Source organism: Schistocerca nitens, chromosome 8 (assembly GCF_023898315.1).
Source record: "Schistocerca nitens isolate TAMUIC-IGC-003100 chromosome 8, iqSchNite1.1, whole genome shotgun sequence".
Lineage (NCBI taxonomy): Eukaryota > Metazoa > Arthropoda > Insecta > Orthoptera > Acrididae > Schistocerca > Schistocerca nitens.
In genome coordinates, this window is record NC_064621.1 from 323599484 (window position 1) to 323621299 (window position 21816).

Consider the following 21816-nt stretch of genomic DNA (forward strand, 5'->3'; position numbering starts at 1 on the left):
TTTTTTTCCGAAAGGCGTTTGGTATATCTCTAGTCGTATATATTCTACATACCAACGTGAATAGTCGTTTTGTTATCACTTCTCCTAATGATTTTAGAAATTCCGGTGGAACGTTATCTTTGCCTTCGGCCTTATTTGATTTTAAGTCTTCCTAAGTTTTTTTAAATTCCGATTCTAATACTGGATCCCCTGTCTCCTCCCTATTGTCCTCTCTGTATTCTGCTGTCACGTAATCACACTAGTTCTCCCCCTTATAGAGGCCTTCAGTACCCACATTCTACCTATTAGCTCACAATTCCGCATTTGACAGAGGGATGTCTGCCCCCGGTAGCTGAGTGGTCAGCGCGACAGAATGATAATTCTAAGGGCCTGGTCTCGATTTACGGCTGGGTCGAAGATTTTCTCCTCTTCGTGACTGGGTGTTGCGTTGTCCTAATCATTATCATTTCATCCCCATCGACGCGCAAGTCACCGAAGTAGCGTCAAATCGAAAAACTGTCTACCCGACGGGAGGCCCTAGTCACACGACGTTTACACTTAACAGACGGATTACCACAGCACTCTTAATGTTATGGCCATTGCTTTTAATCTCACAGACGGTTGTTTTGACTTTTCTATATGCTGAGTCAGTTCTTCGGACCATTATTTCTTTCCAGATTTTTTCACACTCTTCATGGAGCCATTTCGCTTAGCTTCCCTGCATCTACTCTCTGATTCATTCCTAAGAGACTTGGATCTCTGTAGTCCTGATTTTCGCCAGATATTTTGTAGTTTCTTGTTTCGTCTGTCTACTGAACTACTAGTTCTGTTAACCGTTGTTTCTTCGCAGTTACCTTCCTTGTACATATGTTTTGTTTCCCAACTCCTGTGATTATCCTTTTAAGGAAGCCCATTTCTCTTCAATTGAACTATTTATTGAGGCAGTCATTATCGCAATTTCCGTACCCTCAGAGAATTTCAATCTTATTTCTTCATTCCTTACTACTTCCGCATCTCACTTCTTTGTGCCCTGATGCTTCCTGACTAGTCCCTGAATCTGTAGCCTCCTCTTCTTTATTACTAAATTGTGGTAGAATTCTACATCTGCCTTCAGGTACGCCTTACAACTCAGTATCTGATTTCGGAATACCTACCTGACCACGACGTAATATAACTGGAAATTTCCTGTATTTCCCGCTCAACAGTCCCCTTTCCTCTTTTGATTCCTGAACGAGTATTCGCTATTACTAGCTGAAATGTATTGCAGAACTCCATTAATCATCCTCCTTCTCATTCCTATTACCAAGGTAATATTCCCCCGTAATCCTTTCTTCCCCTCTTTCCCTACAATCGCATTCCAATCCCCTATGACTATTAGATTTTTGTTGCCTTTACGTACTGAATCACCAGTTCAGTAATGTCATATTCTTCCTCATCTTCTGCTTGCTGGGTCGGCTTGTATGCCTGAACTGTTGTTGTCCGTATTAGTCTGCTGTCGATACTGATGAGTACAACCCTATCACGTAACTCATTCCCTGCTCCACCTCCTGCTCAAAACAAATCCTACTCCCGTTGTACCATTTCCCGCTGCTACTGATATTACGCTACAGTCGTCTGACCGGAAAGCCTGGTCTTGTTTCCACTTCACTCCACTTCCCCTCACTACATCCAGGCTGAGGCTTAGCATTTCCCTTTTCAGATTTTCTAGCATCTGTAACACGTTCAGATATTCCTCACCCCGCCCATGCATGTTAGCCGGCCGAAGTGGCCGTGCGGTTAAAGGCGCTGCAGTCTGGAACCGCAAGACCGCTACGGTCGCAGGTTCGAATCCTGCCTCGGGCATGGATGTTTGTGATGTCCTTAGGTTAGTTAGGTTTAACTAGTTCTAAGTTCTAGGGGACTAATGACCTCAGCAATTGAGTCCCATAGCGCTCAGAGCCATTTGAACCATGCACGTTATTCCATCTCTTCCTCATAGTAATCCCCCCCTAGGCTGTGACCTCCCAGAAATCTAGAATGAGACTCTGGTTCGAAATTTTTTGCCAGTGGAGTGATCATCATTAACACTTTTCTTAATTACAAGTCACTTGTCTTGTGGATACACCTTATGTATCTTTAACGCTGTATTTTCCATTCCCTAATGCATCCTCACACCGTTGATCAGAAAGTTATTATGCTACTTCTTTACGGAATAAGCAGAAGGATCGTGAAGAGGGCATCTGCAGGGGACGCACGATGGTATCTCCACAGACGGCGTCCAAAAAAATAACAGTTCTACCAAGGTGCAAAAAATCGTTCTTGGAAGGACCTTACAGTAGAGTGTAAAATGTGTGGAGAAATCCTGTAATAACCGGAAACATCGAAATATGTATTCTGAAATACCGTGTTAGCTCCACAGAAACTGCGAGTTACTCTGGATAAGTACAAGTAGCGCAAAGCTGAGAAACTCCAGTCTCTGAGGCTGGTTGAACGTCAGAGGCATCTCCATCCCCTGATTTACAAACGCATTCAATTGATGACGTGCACGTTTCGCTCAAAACTTTGTCAGAAACAAGAGAAGAACCGTTAACGTAGTTAATTACTGAATCATCATTAGATACTACGTCATTAGCCTTGCACTTCGGGTGTCAGCCCAGTCACGCGCAGTGAAGTGTGATTATTATCGGTTTTAAATTAAATGTCTCGACAGCAGTCCGCCTTTGTAAGTAGGTTCTCCTAGCTGCGTCAAACTTCTCAGCCTGGCGCGACAGTTCATAATTACTCTAACTACCTCATATAAAAAGTTTCGTGTTCAAAACAGATAAATCCTAACTGCTAAATATTGTAATTTCTCCGAACCTACAAATCGGATTCTGAAGAATTAGAGCCATTTATTTTCTCCCTTGTGGATCGACAAAACTGGCGGCAGAAGTTACTGTACTTTCATTTGAAAAATCCCTGTTTGTACCGATATCTCTGTAATTAATAGCCGGCCGGTGTGGCCGAGCGGTTCTAGGCCCTTCAGTCTGGAACCGCGCGACCGCTACGGCCGCAGGTTCGAATGCTGCCTCGGGTATCGATGTGTGTGATGTCCTTAGGTTAGTTAGGTTTAAGTAGTTCTAAGTTCTAGGGGACTGATGACCTCAGCTGTTAAGTCCCATAGTGCCCAGAGCCTTTTGAACCATTTTTTGTAATTAATACAGCTCTGAAAAGAGACTGTATGTCAAATGGCGAGAACTTTTTCATAAATCATATAGGTCAAAACAAAGTTTCGATATCTCATATATGACATGCGAGGTAAGAAGCTTCGCTGGATCACTCTGCATATGCGGATGAAATACGACAAGCAGCAGCAGCTTCAGTTGCCAGGATATTGGAACATGTCTACATGTAAGCGGGCCGAACAGGAAGTTAGTTCTTCCGTATAGCAGCACACCGATCCTTTTGAAAAACTGCAGTTAGTGTAGAACTGGTGCGAAGCTGTCATTTGACCCTCCATCTCTTTGCTGATGGTTCAAATGGCGCTGAGCACTATGGGACTTAACTTCTGAGGTCATCAGTCCCTTAGAACTTAGAACTACTTAAACCTAACTAACCCAAGGACATCACACCCCTCCATGCCCGAGGCAGGATTAGAACCTGCGACAGTCGCGGTCGCGTGTTTCCAAACTGTAGCACCTAGAACCGCTCGGCCACTCCGGCCGGCTCTGCTGATGACAGTGGTGTGTTATTGTGATAGACAGGAAACGTAATGATGTAACTAACACGTCGGTCAGTAATATGAACACGTATCTTACCCAGAACAGATTAACGCTAAACTGCAGCAAAATAGATTGCACACAGTTCCTGACAGGAGATTATAGTAAAAGCGCAATTTTATTGGCTCAGTAATGTCAAACAGTCAGTGAAGTCGACCATTTTTGACTAAGGGTTGATCGAAGGCTTTATTGGAAGTGTAACGCTCTTCTGCAGAAACTGTAAGCTCCAATCTTTGCTATAACAAGGATCTCCTCCGTCTGTCATTGTGAATCACAAAGGTTTGTTTTGCATTTGTTACTTTCATTCTGTTACTCCTATGGTATAATCTCAACACGGAAAAGAGAGCCCAGACTGATTTGTGATGTCAGCTCGCGAACTTCGTGTAGGCCGTTGCAAGGGTGTCTCGGAAATTTGACTTTGCCATCTGAGCTGGTGCGTTTGTGGCGTCAATTTGCATTGATCATTATTTTGATATTTGAGTCGACTTCGATGCTTATTTGTCTTCTGCTCATCTTTGGTGGCGCGGATTTAATGGCAGCGCGTGCTCTCTGCTAGTGAGGTGTGTGTCGCGATCGGCGGTGAGCGAGAGTCAGATGGGACTGTGTACGTGGGCAGGACGGCAAGAGGAAGAGTCGCACAACGAAGGAGCGGGGTCAGCGCTTCGGCGTGTTGAGTCTTGAGGGCAGATCCACCGCCCATGGTGAATTGGTTTTCCTAGAGATCGGAAGGACAAGCTCCTTCGAGTCTGTTGTAACCTACGCCGGCCGATTGAATTGGAGTCGCTGAGTTGCTTCGGTGGCTTGAGTGCGGCTTTTGAATATGCCAGTGTACTAAAAATCCTTTGGCTCTGAGCACTATGGGACTAAACATCTGTGGTCATCAGTCCCCTAGAACTTAGAACTTCTTAAACCTAACTAACCTAAGGACATCACACACATCCATGCCCAAGGCAGGATTCGAACCTGCGACCGTAGCAGTCGCGCGGTTCCGGACTGAGCGCCTTAACCGCGAGACCACCGCGGCCGGCTAAAAATCCTTTGGAATTGTTTTAGTTCTTTATCATTTACCTCGGTGTCGTGACTACCTGTCTTGATGGAAGTTGACGAAGTGTGGCTACGCCCAACCAACCGACATATAGCGTGGTTAAAGAATTAGCTATAAGTGCAACGAGTAGTGAGTTAAGTCCGGCTCTGGCGCTTCAAGACACGCCGAGATACGTCATCTATTCTACCTTGTAGTTCATTTGGTAGTTTGGCGTGAAAATGTGCGCCGAGATAATACTTGCCATCTTAATTTTAGGGCATGATCTTTAGCGAATTTATTAATCAAACATTAAGGGGTAGCACTGGCCAAGTAGCTCACTGAGGCTAATTTGTTTCTATTCAGTTGTACTGATCACCTGTTCTTTAGATACGATTGTGTAGCTTATGTCTCGGAATATCGTCTGCCGTTGATGTGTGTTGTGTTACAGATAACTGGCAGCGGTCGACGCGATCATACAGGGAGCAGAGTACCACGGGGGCAGAGAGATGTTTAAGGCCCTGTCCTCTCCTTTACATCTTAGGTTATGTTGTCACTGTCGCGTGATTCCATCTTTCCGGTGGAGAGCTATAGCATCTGAAGTTCAATTGCAGTGCAAAGTTGAGTACATTTCTATGTCATTTTCTGTCTCGTGGATCTCTCGTATTGATTTGAATACTTGGTCTGCTCGCGTCTATCGCTAATTCACACACAGTATTGAAACAACCTCGTTTTGGGGGTATTGTCATACGGTCATATTCTAGTTGTAATCATTCTAAGAATATTGCTGATTGATCAACTGAGTAAGTAAATTTGAAGATTGGTTTGACCAGAATTCAAGCACCTCCTTAATTGTTTCAGTCATTTTTATATAGTTTTGTTTACGGAAGTTGGCTAGCCAAACCATAAAAGATCTGTGTTCTTACCCTTAAATTGTTCCTCAGCTGATTGGAAGTATTGAGAGTTCTGATGGGAATTGTATGGACATTTGTACTATTTAAGTAAAACTTTACCTGACTATATTTACCTAGTCAAATTCAAATTTCAAGTTTTATGGGTCTTGTTCCGGTTAAAGAATTTTGTTTGTTATTTATCCAAGTGATCTTGCCTTGTAAGGCAGTCTCCTGTATTATTGTACTTACGATTTTATAGTTCCTTTGATTGTAATAAAATATGTAGCAACTACAACGGATTACTATTGTCATTTTAGAGTGTCACTACCATTATCGATTTCACCATTCCTGTACATATCCATCTTCGAACGACAATATTGACTCGTTTAGGCGACACTTGAACATTCATTTGTGGGCACCAGAAGAAACAAAATACACTTGGACAACACTTCATTATATATTTTGCAGCGAGGGTGTGCACTAATTTCCTCTCCGCAGCTGAGAATTTTTCTCTGTAATTTCCTAGACATTCGTGTACACTCTTACAACTTGTTTTTCTTGTTTAATTAATTATAATTCTTTAGTTTATAATTAATCCAACCAGCATTCTTAAAATGATGGGCTGAGTGTTCCATGACCAAGTGTCTCTATCTCTCACTCACAATGGTTCTACGGAACTTGATAAGAAAGTACAGTAACTCAGCAAAATAAAATCCACCCTCACGAAAGTCATGGCAGAGAAATGGTGTGTATGTGCTGGTCAATTGTACGGAATCAACAGAGTAAGATTCGTTCACATGACACAGAGACAGAATCGACCATTTTTCTCTAGACATATGCATTGCTAGACCGTGACTGTCCTTTGTGTCTACAAGGAATAATGTACCAATCGAAGCCGCGTATCACAGCTTAGATGTATCCTAATCGACAGAGGCTGTAGACAAGTTCACACCTTGTTAAGGATAACAGATTCTAAGCTCTACAGAATTGCTCCTGTTAGTGAATGCAGGTCTATTTGAACCAATTTCCGAGCGATCATTCCGAAGGGAACTGGAAGCAGTAAACATTTACAGTCTGCAACCTCGCGAGATGCCCATTGTTTATAACGGCACGTGAATCTGCATGTTTTCCCCTGGCCAAACTTCATAGATATTGGAGGTGGTAATCTGATCAAACGTGTTCCAAAAATCTAGAACAGACTGACATCAACAAAATACGCCTATAATTTCGTTCGTGTCTTCTAAGAGTCTTCCTGGAAACGGGAATGACCTGCACATTCTTTCAATCACCGTTAACACTTCGCTCCTCGAGCTGCAGTAGAGGAGTTGTTTCACATAGTCTATGTAGAGTTGTATAGCTATCCAGTCACGCCGACTCAACTTTCCTCTTTCAAGATGTTTCAGTCGACTGTCTATACTGTAGCCAGTTGGGGGGGGGGGGGGGGGGGGAGCAATATAAAGCAATCACTCCATTCTTGGAAATAGCTCTGTTAGGAAAAACTTCACTGAGAACTGTGTAACTTCTTGCTCCGTCTTGTTGAAATAACATTCACTGCCTTTTGACGAAGCTGATGTGTGAAGAATGTCCTTAAAATTGTTGAATAGTGCTCACCATTCACAGTAACAGATTGCCCTCTTTTGTTCTCAAGAAAAATAAGAGCCTATTATTCCCAATGAGGACATTCCTCACCAAACTGTTAACCTTGGTTGAATGCAGTGGTTTTTCATGGAGTTGGTGAGGGTTCTGACCACTCCAGTATCTAAAGTTCTGTTTGTTCACATATCCATGGAGGTGAAAATGTGCTTGGTCACTCATCCAGAAGTTGTGAACAAGCTCCTCGTTTTATTCACGGATAAGGGGTGCTACGCTCCCGGACATACATGCATCTGGAGAACTGTTGTGCTGTTGAATAGTTGCCATGGATAAGACTGGTGCAGAACAGTCTTTTCTGAACAGCAGTTATGGACACCGCTCGCCCTGTTCCTTCACAAGACATGGAATGTAGTGGGTGTAGCACTTTCATACATGTGGTCAGTTGCAGATTAAACTCGCGACCATGTTTCATTTCACAGAGGACTGGTCAAGGACAATGTGAGAGGGCTCTATCAATCTCTGAATTTATCCTACAAATGCGAGAATACTCTCTGATGACCATCTACACAGGGAAAGATGGCCAGTCATAACTGTGAATTCTGTACTGTGATTCATGTGCTGGAAATAGGTTGATAACCAAATGCATCAGTAAAGGATGCTGTCTCGTATGCTTTGGTGTATATGACAGAATAGATTTGTTGCACAGCCATCTATCTGCATTCACAATGTAGTATATGGTACTCGCAAAGTAGTTGTGGAGTGATTTAGTGATGATGCAGAAATTGAGAATCTTTCTGTTATATTATTGGCTGGCATGAAGATTACAAAACAACTGGTAAAATTGCTAATGTTGATCACACTATCAACTGGAGTGCATATTACAGTACATCACTCCATATCACCAGTGTCTTCTCAACTCATCCGACCATTGGAAGGTTGTTGATTATTGCACAATGGCTGACTGACACCACTTGGTTGAAATGGGAAGAGACTTCGCGAAATACTGGCTATCTGCTACTTGTCACTGTGGAGCACGGGATTAAATGTAGACACCATCAACTTCAGACAGTGGTATTGAAGTGTCCCTCAATGCGGCAGACTCGTCCTTTCACTATATGCTGTGATGCCATCAACATTTCACCTATAAGATGATATTACCTCTCTTTAATTCTACTATCTTGCGTGTGTTGTTAACAGTACCTTCCATTGATTGTCAACACCAGAATAGTAATCATGTACGTGAGTGCAAAATGTGGAAAAAATACTCTACAAAATGGAACACCAAACATCTGCTAGCCATCACTGTGAAAGATGAGATTAACTGTATTTGTCGTCACCTTTGGACAGCTGTTGGCAACACTCTACAATGCCGCAAACTCTTGCAGTTTCCAAGTGTTTTAATGTCTTACACATTTTTCTCAATGGTAAACAACACTTCATTGTTTTATTTCTCCCACCCTATGTGCTGTGAGAGCTGCGTAGTGTATAGCCGATTTCTGTGAGAGCCAATGGATCGAAACATGTTGATGTTGGTTTAGCACCTGATACAGACATTGAAGTCATGGAAGAAAAACGAATTTTATGGTTGTGTACAAAGCTGTAGTCATACATTGCTTGGATATGTTACAGCTGAAAAAACAATGTATTAAACTGCTTATCAACAAACAATACAGAAAACCTCTCTTGCGATTGATAGCCTGTTTGATATGGCCTTCCTCGAGTACAGTCTACAAAACTTGGTGCTTGTCTGTGCAACGACTTCGACCACTGGCCACCTGCTCCAAAGAGAGATCGACACCTATGTATGTGATATGCTTGACGTCAACATGCAGACAGTATTTTTTTCGATATTTCTGAAGATATGCTCTAAAATCATACAGGGTGTTCTACTATTAGGAGTGGTATAACTGGTTAAAGCTTCAATGCAAATAGTTCTCTAAAAACTACACCGATTTTGCTCTTAAAACTAACAGAAATTGGCTGTATCTAATCTCAAGGAATCATGACTGCTTTTATTATTGTCATCACAAATGCATTTTTAAAAGTCGGTTTTACTGCAAGTCCTGATTTATTTCATACTTCATAACCTCTAATTAAAAAGTAGACCCTCTTTCAATTATAGCTCACTGTGCAACCTAGAAATGATAGTGTTTTTCCTGACATGTGAGCAGATTGCATGCAACAGGCTGTTATGATCAAGTGGCTTACAAAAGTAGAATGCAAGAATGTGCTGCTATTGCAAATAGTTACCTGCTGGATGAGGGAAACCTTACAGGTAGGTCGGTAGAGGGGAATTACGTGGCAAAAATGTCAAATGTAAGCATGCAAGCGGTATTTGTTTTTGGTGTATTGGGAGAGAGAGATAAATGCAATAAAATTTTATACGAGGTTCTATCACAAGACAGGCTCTCACGATTTATTTTATAAACACCAGTGTGATATATCATTGCATTGGGGAATTGTGGCTTGTCATAGTGTACAAAACATCAACATACTCTCGAATTATAGCTTGCTGTTTTTGAACTAAAGAGATTCTGTTTTCTTCTGACATGTGAGCAAATGCTGCAAATGGCAGTATTGTATAACGCAAATTCACATGCCTGAAATTTTTGTAATACGCATATGCACTATAGTTTATTTAAAGAAACTGATTTGAATGTGGGGCATCCTCTGAAACCATGTAATTTGTCCATAAAGCTAAAAGAAATCGCTTAACACAAATTTATTTTAGAAGTTTAAATTCTCGCATTTCTTTACTGCCATGACTATTTCGACGTAACAAGGACATTCTGCAGTGATTAGTAGTTTTCACAGCAAAACAGTGGAAGTGTTTTATTGATTTTATGCAGAGTGGACATGTACAGGTTGTGTGTAGCACGACCTCTGAAGTTTGATCATCAGTTTTCAGCAGTGGTGCTGTAGTTTTCTTTTTCTTTTTTTTTTTCTTTCAATTTGTTGGATGTTGCAACTTAATGCGTCAGGTAGGAGGGGGAGAGAGAGAGAGAGAGAGAGAGAGAGAGAGAGAAATGTGAACTGTATCTCGCAGTGTAAAGTAAAAAGTACACCTATTTTGCTCACAGAACTAAAAAAAAATTGACTGCATGTAGTTTTGTGCCGGCCGTGGTGGCCGAGCGGTTCTAGACGCTCAGTTCGGAACCGCGCGACTGTTACAGTCGCAGGTTCGAATCCTGCCTCGGGCATGGGTGTGTGTGATGTCCTTAGGTTAGTTAGGTTTAAGTGGTTGTAAGTTCTAGGGGACTGATGACCACAGCTGTTAAGTCCCATAGTGCTCAGAGCCATTTGAACCATTTTGTAGTTTTGTGGAAAGACTCATTTATTATTGTGGCAGCTGTGTTTTGCTTTTTAATAGATGCTCGCTTGTAAGCGATGCATTGACATTACATAGAAGTGTTTTCCATTTCAGAATGGCTGGCTGCTGATGCATGTGGGGGGGGGGACGCCAACTGTGGGTGAGTGCTTGATGAAGCTGCGCTTCGACCAGGGGTCGATGTGGGGTCATTGTGAGGGGGCTGTGCACTGCAGCTACATTTTAGATGAACAAGCAGATTGCACTTGGGGTGACTGTCATTTATCTCACATAGTTTAGTTAGGGGGTGGGCTGTAATCAGTTGATGAAATTAATTAATTTGCATATCAGTTTGGTATCAAATGTATGCTCATGCCACCATCTCTCTGCTACTCTTCATTACCTAAAAGCACATGCAACTTCCAAGCATTTTGTTTGGGTGCTTCAACGCAATGTGCTGTCAAACTGAAGTGCCATTTTTTCCTCCTGTGGATGTCCTGTAGAATCCTATGTTTGGATCAGCCTGATAAGCGTCACCCTCGTTTTCATTGTAAAGATGGAGCAATTTAGGTTGTTTCATAGTCATGTTTTCCTCCTCACACTGGGGGAATCGTCTTTCTGTACATGGTGGCTTTACAGGTGTACAGCTGGAAGCTCTTGTGATAGTATTTTCATTCCACCTTGCAACTGCTATATTGCTAGACTTGTCACATTTGAAATTATTGTTTCCCCAGGGGGATTTCTACATTACTGTCCGGTATGGGGTATTTTGACATCTCTGTTCCTTACATTTCTTTATTGGGTATATCAATGAGTAGTGGAAACAAAGTGAAGTAATTGTCAAGAAACACGTAACAAGAGTATTTCCCTAAATGAATAACACATTAGTGTACTGAAGAACTACAATCCTAAGGTCAAGTGTTTGTAGTGCTGAATCTTTGACAGTGCTCCATCCATAAAATGTATTCAGTCCATGTAGCCCTAGCCCAAATTATTAGCCATGCTGTATCGATTTTCCTCTTATGAACTGCTTGCACCCATGTTTATCGAATTAAGGCACCACTGTTTCATCAGTGCTATGTTTTTCTTCGGGGGGTTCTTTTTCCAGGACTCATTATGTTGAGCATGTCACACAATACCCTTGCCTGGCGTACCTGCCTGACGTATTTAGATTTCCATTGGCACATAAGTGTAAGTTGGATCATATATTTGAATCTATTGTGTGACAGAGGGAATATGATTTTGTTTCCCAGTACATATTCCACCTTGGTACTTCAACATAAGCACTAAATAGAAGTAGTGCAATAAATAATTTAACTTCAGTTAAATTACATCACCCAGACTATTATGTTATCAGCGTATTAGTTTGTGTGTTGAACTATGGTGTCAATAAGATCATCATAAAGAAATGACCAAAATGTTTATGAAGTGCTTCGATTGTTGAGAACATAATACTGCTGAGACCATTCATTATTCTACTGTGTAAGATCACATTTCTCCGAATGATACAACTCCTTTTTTATTTGTATCACCATTTTCATCCAGCATGCCTTCCCCTCCCTCTGCCTCTCCTCCCCTTGTACCCACCGTTCAAGTATGTTGACCTTCAATAACTAGTTTTAGTTCTGTTTCAATTCTCAATTGACGTCCAAGTAAAATATCTAAATCTGAATTTTTTCATTGCCTAAATTCTCATCAGTCACATAATCACAAGTGTTAATAGGGAGGAGGCTGTTTGTGAAATCTGACTGCTGGCATCCGCGATGTCCTCATTGTGTTCATCGTTTTCAACTATTCTCAGAGCTTGATAGATACTGAGACCCTACATAAAGTAAATAACAGTATATTATCATCTGTTATAAATGAATTTTCCTTTATAACTAATATACTACATGTGGTATGGCAATATGTAACAAAAATACTAGGTTTCATTGTTGACATTATAATATAATTTAATATAATAAATTGTCTGGTTTTCAAGTTGTGGATGTAAACACAGGAGTTATTAATAAATGTAATGCATGTTACTCAAACCTCTTATACACAATGCGATAGCATTCTGCCATTTTCCCAAGCACAGAAACATTAACACAACCTTCTAGCCTCAAGTGCAAATCAGTACTGCAAGTTTCTGATTGTTTACTACAGTTGAAACTTCTAGCAATGGCTTGAATTAAGTAGCCACTACTGATCACATATTATATCACACATTCGAATTCCAAACTAAGTGATGTATAGCTCCTGCGTGTAGGACATCTGTCTTATTTGGGCTAATCAATAGTTAGTCCGTTTGAGATCCTTGCTGTTATTTGGATGTATGTGACAAAATTAAATAATCTAATGTATCCTTGATTTACAGTTTTCTTTAAACAGACTCAGTAACCAGGCCCCTTTTGGCATGATGGAACTGGAGACAGTTTTAAACAAATGAAAAACCGATGAATTCCGACCTGATTAAACATGAAAGAATTCTCTTACAACTGTTTGTGCTACGAATCTTTATCTTGTGCTGGGAAAAACATGAGATACCGGACAAAATGGAAAGCAATAAAGGTCATTTCAATTAACAGGATGTATAATGACGTAAATGGATGCAATGTAAGTGTTGTAAGCACACTACACTAACAGCTAAAAAGGTTCCCATAAAAGCAGGTCTGCAAACGAACCGTTTCACAGATAATTTCGTATTTACTGTTACCAGCCACTACAGACGTGATTCTGTGTGAGCACCACATAAGGCTCGTGGCGTGGTCTTGTTTACATTTTATAGCTGTTAATACAACAAATACGACGGTACGTTACATATAGTGCCACTCATGTCAGTCGTTTGCGGAGCGTCACTTGAGTTGTATGATTGTGACCAATAACTAGGATTAAGTGAAAATGCGTTTCATACCATAAATGGTAGGGATAACCGCATTGCGCGGAGGCTGCACGCTTGTACCGAAAGCATACCCTGCCCGAAGGTATCTCGAGAGTTGAATGTCTACAAGAGTGCATCAACGACACAAAAATATGAGAGCTTTGCACATGCTGGGGGAACATGAATTACGCCTGAGATTGTACACGTGATACTGGAAACAGTCGAAACGCTCCATGAATATCGACAAGGAAACTTGTCACCAAAATACATGGAATGAGCCACAGTAGTGGCCGGAGAGCGCACCAGACTGCAGTGTGCCCGTACCACCTCCAACGAATTCAGTGAGGAGGGCCTCGGTCACGCTGTGTCAGTGAATGCCACTACCAGCTGCAGGCAATCCTAGTTAAACAATAATATTTTATTTACAGCTAAAGCAGAATTCACTTGTGATGGTGTCTTTCATTGCCACAGTTCTGAAGTTCGGAGAAAAAAATGGTTCAAATGGCTCTGAGCACTATGGGACTTAACTTCTGAGGTCATCAGTCCCCTAGAACTTAGAACTACTTAAACCTGACAAACCTAAGGACAACATACACATCCATGCCCGAGGAAGGATTCGAACCTGCGACCGTAGTGGTCGCGCGGTTCCAGACTGCAGCGCCAAGAACCGCTCAGCCACTCCGGCCGGCGAGGTTCGGAGACATCTATCCTCAAACCCACATGCTGTGAGTGGGTCTTCGCCATCAGTGACATTTCTCATCGAAGGTGTGCGTAAGGGTACTAAGTGATCGTCTTGTTGAGCCATAAATGTTGCCAAAAATCTGATAGGAGTCAGTTACCTTTGGTTTCTGTGGCATCATCTTGGAGACTTGCTTGAGAATGCACCATTATTGGCAACGCCACGTGATACATGCACGACGGAGCAACGGCACATTTTGCTACTACGCTGAGACGAATTCTAACGCACTATATGGCCAAAATGGATCGGGCGAAGAGGACCTGTACCGTGGCCTCCAAGATCATCGGATCTAAACCCCATGAAAATATGTATTTTTGGCCACGTTAAAGGTATAGTGTACGTCACTGCAGTTAACACGACTGAAGAAGTGGAGCAGAGACTTGTCAATGCTTGTCAAGAATTTCGAAATGAACCAGGCGTGTCTGAAAGGATTCGAAACTCATTGCTACCACGCTTCATGCCTGCATCCGGGAACGACACTCTGAACTCCTGTTACTACGAGTACAGTTATAGGTGGCGTTCAGAAATTCCTGTTACAAACTTCTAGGCTTTTTGGAGGGGAGTGAGAAGATAGTATTTTGAACTGGGACACATGTCTAGAAGCATACTGTCTCCGTGCTTCAACTATTTGAAAACATGTTGGTAATGTGACCACTTCTACAAGTAGTTGATTAGGGTGACGAAAATGCATCACTTGCTTAACACATACACTTATTAATAAGTAAAGAACTTGTTCGTGTATTCATTGACGGGTTCTCTTCAACGTGATGCAGTACAGCCTCTTTCAGTTGGGGCATATGGCGTCTACTTGGAGCACCACAGTCATGCCTGCTGACGGTCAAGCTGCCCTTTCCCGAAACCGGTGCGTAACTGTCGTGAAAATGGTATACGATGCAGTCAGACTTTGAGGAGAACGATGTTCTGACAAAGGACAAGCAGCTCTTTCATTACCGTGAGCTTCCCCAATCAGAAAGATTATGTTGGAGTATTCTACAACCGTGTACGTCAGAGATGTAGGACGGGCTTCAGATGTTATCAGCTGGTCCGACATAACCACTCCCACCATGACTACCTTTTTGCATAGTTCCAAACGGCTGCAGAACGGAAACGATACTTACTCCTACTCCCATCTGTAAGTCGCACAAATTTATAAAGGGGATTTTCGAACACCCTGTACAACTGTTGTCGTGTTCATTCAAAACCAGCAACAACTCCTCTTAACGTTGTATAGTGATGTTACCTTTTACTAACTGGGACGACTTTACGTCGAATCTTGTCACTGGTGACTGGTAACAGCAAAGTTGCAGTTATCTCGCAATTGGATTGTTTTTACTGATACATTTTTGCTATTAGTACCGCGAACTGTCAGTTTTTTGCGTTTATGCCATTAATAATGTTGTTGTTGTTGTGGTCTTCAGTCCTGAGACTGGTTTGATGCAGCTCTCCATGCTACTCTATCCTGTGCAAGCTTCTTCATCTCCCAGTACCTACTGCAACCTACATGCTTCTGAATATGTTTAGTGTATTCATCTCTTGGTCTCCCTCTACGATTTTTACCCTCCACGCTGCCCTCCAATACTAAATTGGTGATCCCTTGATGCCTCAGAATATGCCCTACCAACCGATCCCTTCTTCTAATCAAGTTGTGCCACAAATTTCTCTTCTCTCCAATTCTATTCATTACACCCTCAATAATTAAGGCGAAAGGAGTAATACAAGTAACTACAAAATTTACAGCAAAATAATAAATGAAAGACTTCGAAATATCTCGGATACAATTTTAATGGAGGGACAAGAAGTTTTACGAAAGAGAAGATCACAGACGAAGGTTCCGCACTGACACAGATAATACACAAATAGACAAGAGCTGGATCTGAAAACTCACCTTGCATTTATGGACTATGAAAACAGACAGAATTCGAAGAGATAACGAGAAAAAGAGGAGTCCTTAAACATCTGATCCAAGTCGCAGAAGGAATGCGCAAGAACACCGGAATTAGACTGACACTGGTAAAGCAATTACACCTGAAGAACAAACAAATACGAATAAAACAAGAGGAAAAACAACAGTGTTGCTTGTCAGAAACGTTATTCATTATCTGCGTAGGAAGTCCCAGGAGGAATGGTCAATATTCAGGGACATACAGGAACGATCAATCGATACATAAGTTTCAAGTAAACATGTAAACATGTGCTCTAAAATGCATACCTTAAGAGTGATGAGCACTTATTCATCTTCACTATTGTGAAATACATCTCTTCTCAGCTTTTGACCCCACATTTACTAGATAATTTTTTCTTGTTATGTTCCTACCATCTCCCCCTCTCCCCAGAAAAAAAGACAGAAAGCAAGCTGTTTGCAATGGAATAGATTTTTTTCACAGTACATGAGATAAAAAGAGTGCGCCCACATCTCTTAAAATATACATTTTAGTGCTCATCAGTATTAGACCACTTTGAATTGAATATTCATTCCTGTTATATCCCTGAATTTTGAACATTCCTCCTGGGACACGCTGTACAGATGACACGATCAGAGACTGGAAAAAGAGAATATCATCATGTTTAAATATTGGGAGGAATAAACATATCAGTACAATGTTATTCGCAGGTGATGTACTTATCGTACAAGACAGCGAATTAGAAACGGCCTTATGTAAACTAAATTATGTAACGAACAATCGGACTACATCTATAAATAAAAGTGAAACAAGGTTTTTGTAGATATTTACCCACTAAGAACAAAAACAGTCCTCAATAATAAATTATCAGAGTAGATGGCTCATTATCAGTATTTAGAATGTGACAATTAATATGAACAAGAAATTAATTTAAAGAAAAAGTTAATACTTACTAACGTATATGTGACACAATAAGGAGAACCCTCGTGAGTAAATCAAGGTAAGAAACACAACTAAAAATTTATAAACTCAAGGTATTCCGCAATTTATTGTGTGTAACGGAATGTTTGAAGCTGAGCAAAAAAATTTTTCAGAACTAGAAATATCAGAAATGAAATTTCTAAGCTGAGTGAGAGCCTGACCAAGGGAAGAGAAAACCAGAAATAAAGTAATAAGCGAAGAATTAGGGATGCAACCAATAACTAGAAAGACATTCCTCTACAAAGGAAAATGGAGAGAACAAACACTTCGTACACCATCAATAACACTTCCTTAATTAGAAGTGATACATAACCCGTATTGTAAGAGAAATACGGGAAGACCGAGGGTGAGATGGTGAGACTTGAACAGGCTTTAGACCTAGCCCTGAAGCGGCAGATGAAGGCTAGTGAGACTGGACAAAGACCACTGAAGCTTTCGTGGGAATGGAATACTCGAATATTTCGAAGATACCAAGGGCTGAATAATACCATATCGCAAAAGCAAAACAAAAAAGTGTATCAGGTAAGTTGACAAAAATAATTTGCAAAGAATAGGAAATAGGAAAAAATGAGGTTCTGTTGGATGACGATCAGCTAGTGTTTCGAAAAGGTGACGTCATCTGAGATGAAGTTTTCAATCTGCGTTTCCTAATGGAATATTCTCATAGGAGTTTTCGACATAGGCAAAGCGTTACACAACGTAAAATCGAGCAATATTTTAGAAATCCTAGGTAATGAGATAATAGAACTGTACGATAGTCGTGCATCATTCTATAAATGCGAGAACCAAAACGGAACAGAAAGATGGAAAGAGCAATAGAGAAACTGTCGGATTTGAATAGCGATATAACAGCGAAAGGTCTTCACCCTCTACTGTTCAGCGTAGGTAACGAAGAACTGAAAAACAGTTTAAAAGAAATATTAAGGAGTGGTTTTAATTCATTGTGACAGAAAATCAGCGATAAGATTGAGTAACGATATTGCTGTCCTTAAGGCAAGTCTGGAGGAACTGGAGGAATTTGGATGGAACGAACAGTAAAGTGACCACGGATTGTGGACTGAGAGTAAAGAAGAGGAAGGCGAAAGTATTAAGGAATATCAGAGACGCGATTGGCGATATACTGAATATTTGGGAACTACGTAGTGGATGAAATGAAACAAATACTTCTACGGTCAAAGCAGACTGACTCATGATGATTCTTGCCCTGTTACATGGGCAGTTATCCCGCTGGAAAATCGCAGTGCAAAGTTTCAAGCAGGTGATCAGCAATAATGTTCGCGAAGTTCATAGGTGTTGTGGCCTTTCGGTTACTACCATAGGTCCCGTTAAGTGGAATAGAAAGTAGTCTTTAGCATAATATTTCTTCCGTCGCCCAACGTCCATGTTGCAGTTCATGCTTCGTACGCCGTTCGGCTGTATGACGGCGTCACCGAATATGACCGTCGACCTGCCGTAACCCATCCGGGCGGGGCAATTTCATTGATCCACGGTTCAGTCTCAACGGTCCCGTTCCTATCGCCATACTAACTGACGATGTCGTTGACTTGAGATGGCAACACTTAGGGTTCGTCTGCTGCAGAACCTCATTTTCAATGAATTTGGATGAACGATGGTCTCCGAAACACTGTCGCGTGCAATAACATATTACTGCGTCGTGAGATCTGCCACAGATTTCCCCCAAACCTGTGTTATGGAGCGACCAAGCCCAGAACCTTCACGTCCTGTGATAAGAAGTGCATATACTACACCGTGACGCTAACCCGTAGTTTCATCATCCTTCAGCCGCTTGCCACATCGGTACTGATTCCCCATATGTCACGACTCCTCTTATGTACACTCCTAGAAATTGAAATAAGAACACCGTGAATTCATTGTCCCAGGAAGGGGAAACTTTATTGACACATTCCTGGGGTCAGATACATCACATGGTCACACTGACAGAACCACAGGCATATAGACACAGGCAACAGAGCATGCACAATGTCGGCACTAGTACAGTGTATATCCACCTTTCGCAGCAATGCAGGCTGCTATTCTCCCATGGAGACGATCGTAGAGATGCTGGATGTAGTCCTGTGGACCGGCTTGCCATGCCATTTCCACCTGGCGCCTCAGTTGGACCAGCGTTCGTGCTGGACGTGCAGACCGCGTGAGACGACGCTTCATCCAGTCCCAAACATGCTCAATGGGGGACAGATCCGGAGATCTTGCTGGCCAGGGTAGTTGACTTACACCTTCTAGAGCACGTTGGGTGGCACGGGATACATGCGGACGTGCATTGTCCTGTTGGAACAGCAAGTTCCCTTGCCGGTCTAGGAATGGTAGAACGATGGGTTCGATGACGGTTTGGATGTACCGTGCACTATTCAGTGTCCCCTCGACGATCACCAGTGGTGTACGGCCAGTGTAGGAGATCGCTCCCCACACCATGATGCCGGGTGTTGGCCCTGTGTGCCTCGGTCGTATGCAGTCCTGATTGTGGCGCTCACCTGCACGGCGCCAAACACGCATACGACCATCATTGGCACCAAGGCAGAAGCGACTCTCATCGCTGAAGACGACACGTCTCCATTCGTCCCTATAGTCACGCCTGGCGCGACACCATTGGAGGCGGGCTGCACGATGTTGGGGCGTGAGCGGAAGACGGCCTAACGGTGTGCGGGACCGTAGCCCAGCTTCATGGAGACGGTTGCGAATGGTCCTCGCCGATACCCCAGGAGCAACAGTGTCCCTAATTTGCTGGGAAGTGGCGGTGCGGTCCCCTACGGCACTGCGTAGGATCCTACGGTCTTGGCGTGCATCCGTGCGTCGCTGCGGTCCGGTCCCAGGTCGACGGGCACGTGCACCTTCCGCCGACCACTGGCGACAACATCGATGTACTGTGGAGACCTCACGCCCCACGTGTTGAGCAATTCGGCGGTACATCCACCCGGCCTCCCGCATGCCCACTATACGCCCTCGCTCAAAGTCCGTCAACTGCACTTAAAACTCACCTCATGATTCTATCATAATTCTCGCAGAAGATATAAACTTGTGACGTCAGACGAATCTGTTAGAACAGCGTCAACATTTCTGAACAATGTGTGCTATAGTGAGACGTACCTGGAAAGGTATACAGGGTGAGTCACCTAACATTACCACTGGATATATTTCGTAAAACACATCAAATACTGACGAATTGATTCCACAGACCGAACGTGAGGAGAGGGGCTAGTGTAACTGGTTAATACAAACCATAAAAAATGCACGGAAGTATGTTTTTTAACACAAACCTAGGTTTTTTTAAATGGAACCCCGTTAGTTTTGTTAGACCATCTGAACATATAAACAAATACGTAATCAGTGCCGTTTCTTGCATTGTAAAATGTTAATTACATCCGGAGATATTGTAACCTAAAGTTGACGCTTGAGTACCACTCCTCCGCTGTTCGATCGTGTGTATCGGAGAGCACCGAATTACGTAGGGATCTAAAGGGAACGGTGATGGACCTTAGGTGCAGAAGAGACTGGAACAGCACATTACGTCCACATGCTAAGACCTTTTTATTGGTCTTTTTCACTGACGCACATGTACATTACCATGAGGGGTGAGGTACACGTACACACGTGGTTTCCGTTTTCAATTACGGAGTGGAATAGAGTGTGTCCCGACATGTCAGGCCAATAGATGTTCAATGTGGTGGCCATCATTTGCTGCACACAATTGCAATCTCTGGCGTAATGAATGTCGTACACGCCGCAGTACAACTGGTGTAATGTCGCCGCAGGCTGCCACAATACGTTGTTTCATATCCTCTGGGGTTGTAGGCACATCACGGTACACATTCTCCTTTAACATACCCCACAGAAAGAAGTCCAGAGGTGTAAGATCAGGAGAACGGGCTGGCCAATTTATGCGTCCTCCACGTTCTATGAAACGCCCGTCGAACATCCTGTCAAGGGCCAGCCTAGTGTTAATTGAGGTATGTGCAGGTTCACCATCATGCTGATACCACATACGTCGACGCGTTTCCAGTGGGACATTTTCGAGCAACGTTGGCAGATCATTCTGTAGAAACGCGATGTGTGTTGCAGCTGTTTGGGCCCTTGCAATGAAGTGAGGACCAATGAGGTGGTCGCCAATGATTCCGCACCATACATTTACAGTCCACGGTCGCTGTCGCTCTACCTGTCTGAGCCAGCGAGGATTGTCCACGGACCAGTAATGCATGTTCCGTAGATTCACTGCCCCGTGGTTTGTGAAACCCGCTTCATCGGTAAACAGGTAGAACTGCAACGCATTCTCTGTTAATGCCCATTGACAGAATTGCACTCGATGATTAAAGTCATCACCATGTAATTGCTGATGTAGCGACACATGAAACGGTTGAAAGCGGTGACGATGCAGTATGCGCATGACACTACTTTGACTCAGTCCATCGGCTCTCGCCATGTCCCGTGTACTCATGTGTGGGTTCATGGCAACAGCAGCTAACACACCAACTGCACCCGCTTCTCCTGTGACGGGCCTGTTACGGACCCGTTTGCGTGCTACGACCATTCCTGTTGCATACAGTTGGCGGTAGATGTTTCGCAATGTGCGGCACGTTGGCTGCTCTCTGTCCGGGTACCGTTCTGCATACACCCTGCAGGCTTCAGCTGCATTTCGTCGACACTCGCCATAGATGAGTATCATCTCCGCCTTTTCAGAGTTCGAATACACCATGGTCACAGTTCCTACAACACTACACTATCACAGGCGTCTGGTAACACGGTGTACTACAGTTGGTCTGCGTGCGGAGACGAATGCAGAATAACAGTAG